Raw genomic sequence first — 4,783 nt, forward strand, 5'->3', positions numbered from 1 at the left:
AAAACTAGGTGTGGTTTTAGGCAGTGATAAAATACAACCACACCTGCTCGGATATGTTTTTCTAGGAAGAATATACTGAGTACATATTAGAGGATGATGATTATTGTCTCCTGATTATTACTTTCTTATTTCTTTTATAGTGGCAATTTTAATTATTCTTGACTGAGTTAAGGAAATGAAGAATCAAACTGGGTTAAAATGATTTTAACCCAAATTTCATTTTGAGCTATGACAATGATGAGTTTAATCGAATGCAAACTGATGAGCAATTTGCAGACAAGCAATACAATTTTTGTCAATGAAAACGAAATGGGGTGTTCCAAAAAAGAAGACCCGAATACCCCGAAAACTCGAAAAAGTAACCCAAAACCCTCAATTTGGCTAACCCTAGGCCTAAAGTTTGTTTTTTGAGTCACCTCAAGCGAAGTTCAAGTCCTTCATTCCCTACAACTTGTTTCAAAGTGAAAGCTAGGCGATCCGCCATATTTAGCTGAGTAATCTTTCTCCACATGTGGCCGGGCACCTTCATTTCCCGTCGGATGTACACTGTTACACTCTAGGTCTAAAAACCAACTTTAGGCCTAGGGTTGAAGGTTTTGAGTTACTTTTTTCGAGTTTTCGGGGTCTTAGGTTCTTCGTTTTCGAGGCACCCAACGAAATGCCCTTTTTATAATGTACTTTTTGAAGCAGTGTTACGAAATAGCAAGAAATTAAAAAAAGACAACAAATACCAGTAATCTCGCTATCTGATTCACTAATTAAGAGTCTTGACAAAGCTGTTCGCGTCATTTTGGGAAATAAACCAATCATATTGCTAGCAAGTTTTTGACAACGCTTCGCTCTTTCTTTTTCTGATCTTGGGCACGCTCTGAAATAAACATTTACTTTGACGTTGAATGAATAAACTCGAATCCAAACTCGAACATGCCTTCCTCCCTGAATATTGTGGTAAAAAAGAAATAGAATGTAGTTCAGAGGTTTCTGTACTCTTATAGACAACGATATTCGTCATCACAGGTCAACATTGTGACCACTGTGATTAATATCGTTGTCGATAGGAGTAGAGACAACGCTGAACCACAACATTCGATTTATTATGTTACCGAGCAAAATTAAAGACGAAGACGTGTTTAAGCTGCATATAATTTGGCTAGTGTTTAAATTAATTTACGCATTGGTGTAGCTCCTTGAGTTTACATCTAAAAAGCGAGATCATTTTGGGTATTGTACTTCCTAATGTCATTTAGGTTCTGCAAGTTTTTAATACGTGGCATTTCATGACCCACCAAGTAATTAAAAATGAAAGCGTGGTTTAGCGGCGTCGAAATAAATATTTGACGGGAAAAGCAATGATTGTATGCACCGGCGTATAAAAACTACAAAGGTAACGAAGAGCATTAATAAAATGTTGCTTCTCGATTTGTTTTTAAATTATCTCCTTGTCAAGTCGCGATCCACAGTTGAGAATTTCACTCAAGTCAAATCAGGACGTTCGTCTGCTGGCATGCTTGTTGAGAGTGTTTTAGAGTGAAATTGTCTTAGATTTCTTTTGGAAGAATTAAGAGAGACCCTTCAAAGTTCCCCTCAGTCTGGCACCCGAGTTAAACAAAGGCGAAAGGCAAAGAACAAAAAGTGACATTTTTCCCTTGGGATACACGCTTACGCTTGTATGTGTAAGTGTATTAGTATTCGCATAATTTTTATTATCTCGCAGCTTTTCTCGACAGTCAACCCTTTGTCGTTGCTATGTAAATTCCTTTCTTTGGACAAAATATAAAACTCGAAAACCAACAACCAGATGAGTCTCTAATTTAAAGATCCTGAGTCACGTCCGAACGTTGGTACGAACGACACTTTCAATTAACATGTAATAGCTCTGTTGTCTTCCATCGTTAAAGTTCTAATTTTCATGTGTCTGCTGAGTGAAATAAACGTCAACCAATTTCGTTAACAAGACATTTGCTGACAGCTTGAAGGCAGACTTTAACGCCTTGGGCTTTCAAAGTGTTACATTCACCACTGTACCGAATTTCAAGTATGAAAGGAATGCGGGGATAAAAACCCCGCATTCCACCAGGATACTTCCAGATAGACCCCGCTGCGTCTCGTCATGGTACGAGATTGAACGAACTATAAAAAGAGTCTCTCGTAACCCGACCCGCTGGTCAAGGGGAACGAAGACTCTGGGAACGAGATTTTGCTGGCTTGTGGGTCGGCTTGTGGTGATAGGCATGCTCATAACCGCACGCCTACATCTGCCCGCACTACTTTTGCACAGCTGATATTCTCCAAAACTGTGATGTTTATGACAGTGTCTATGACAGTCGATGTATACATGTATATTCCCCATTTTGTGTTCTTCGAAGCTATTGCGATTCTTGGGTTATTCATGTTAAAGGTTTGTTAAATTATTTCTTTAATTTTTGCTATACTTAAGTTCCAATTTTGTTGATTTGCTCGAAGGAAATTATTTCAATATTTTGCGTAAACAGCGTCGCTCACATCGAACAGAAATTTAGCTGGCTGGCGAAATTATGTGTAGTATTATAGTCAGTTGAACTATTTTTGGAGATCTTTTTGCACGCAGATACAAAACTGCAAACGGAAACTTCTTATATCTTCAAAAACATACCTTGTAGCTTGACGAGTGTCGAAAAAAAAGGAAAATTAACCAAACAGACCGCTTTTGAAAATGAAAAGGTATAAGTCGCATGTAATAAGGAACAGATTTTACCTAGTATACTTCAACGAAAATTTGAATCTTCTTACCTAAAGAACAAACGCAAGCAGACTAATTGATAAGTGTTTGGAACGTATTGTTCGAATTTGCTTCGTTTTTACAACGAAATACACGCAGAATCGTAAAGTGTAAGTATCTGGGAAATAGGGCAACATCACCCTGCGAGCAGAGCCTCCATTTGTCTTTTTCTTTACTGAGGAGGAGAAAAGTAGGCTCTGCCCGAATCGCGTCAACTCTTTGAAGCCACCGCAGCCCGAACTTCTGGACTAGTCAATCTTGTTTTCTCTCATCAAACCGGTTTTTCCAGTGCGAGCGTCCGTTAAGTGAAAAAACCGGTGGTTATAATTGAGCCCGCTGGCATGAAAAACCAAGATGGCGGCGAGATCTGGCATATTAGGCTTGGGTTCGAGATTGTATCCTGGCAACATGCAGCGCATATTCAAAAAAGATCTTACTCGATTCATGCAGAGCCTTTCTCGAGAACGCCAAAATCGAGCAAGCAAAAGAAAGGCTCTGCTAGCAGGGTGGGGCAACATGTACATACTGTAAATTTTAATACCTGACGTGTTTACAGTTTATACTGATATGACTTTTAATTTCCAACCATAAATTTCTTAAAAGCAAGGTGACAAGACATAAATGATTTGCACGAAAATTAATGTAGCCAGCTTGGCGACTTTTCAACTAGTTTTTGGTAGATACCTTTTCTTTTCGGCCTGATTACGCAGATTTTTCAGCCAGACTGAAAATTGCATGGAAGACATTTCTTCGTGTGTCTCAGGTTGAAGTTCATAATTTCTCTGGTTTAAGCAATTATAAGAATACTGCGTGTTTGTTTATTTATTATATCATTATTTTGTTTGTTTAGTATAGACCGTATTCATAAATGGCGGTGAAGTAATTATTCTTTTGTCGTTATGCTAATCATCCTAACTAGCCTCGTAAACACGAGCAAAATTCAAAAGAATTTTTGTTCCAAAGTGAGGCTAGTTATGATGGTTATCACAAAGACAAAAGAATAATTTCTTGACCGCTATTTAGGAATACGGTCTATATTCCAGGTGTTCAAATTATCTTTATTATTTAGAATATACCAGTATCTTCATCACAAACAAAGGGGCTTATTGATATTTAATACCCAGGCTATGACAATCCTGCACGTAATAAGCCTCAAGCTTTCATGTTTAGAGACCAATCAGTTAGATTAGGATAGAGTATAGAGTGGCTCTGGGACAAAAGTCAGTAGAGAAATGGGGTACTTTTTTTGTATACTACACATCAAGTGATTTTTGTTATGAAAGTTAAAAGTTTTCCTACGAGATTCAATAATGCATGGATAACCACATTAAATCATATTTTGCAGAGTCATTTCTTGTTGTCAAGGACCTCGCGTCGATTAGCATCCATTTTGGTAAGTTGCTCACTGTTTCTCATTTCTTTATAACACGAACAAGTAATAATTTATGTGTAATAAACCAGTTCTGATTAATTTTGCGTTACTTTTTGTCAGAATTCCTGATAAGTTTATTTTCTGAAGTGCTCACGGTCACTCATGATTAGTTGCGAATGATGCATCCAAATGATCCACCAGTATTATTTATCCCTTATAAATTTTTTCAGCCAGATTCATTATTCCTGCTCAAAGGTTTTAAAAAGGAACATTGCAAGGTATTAAGTGATATTACCTTGCTGGGTGTACCTGTAATAAGTTATTTGTCTGTCGTTTGATTGAACTGTGACTAGGTCACTTGTGTTCATTTTGTGTTTATTTTTATTCCAATCATTTTCAACTTCTTTTCATTATCCTAATTACTATTATTTGCTTGTTTACCCATAATTACTCAATTTCCTCATATTTTTGCTTGTGTAGTTGTGTTATGCCCACACATTTCTCTTACCTAATTCCTGTTGTGTAGGAGTGGTAAACTCCTTCTTCCCTTAGGTAAATCCTGTATTAGTGGGTAGTAGAGTCACCCCCTAGCCTTATTTGGTTTTTTTATTTTCCTAAAATCCATTGTAAATTGGCTACCATTTACTCAGTAA

This window comes from Montipora foliosa, chromosome 3, assembly GCF_036669935.1.
Source record: "Montipora foliosa isolate CH-2021 chromosome 3, ASM3666993v2, whole genome shotgun sequence".
NCBI lineage: Eukaryota > Metazoa > Cnidaria > Anthozoa > Scleractinia > Acroporidae > Montipora > Montipora foliosa.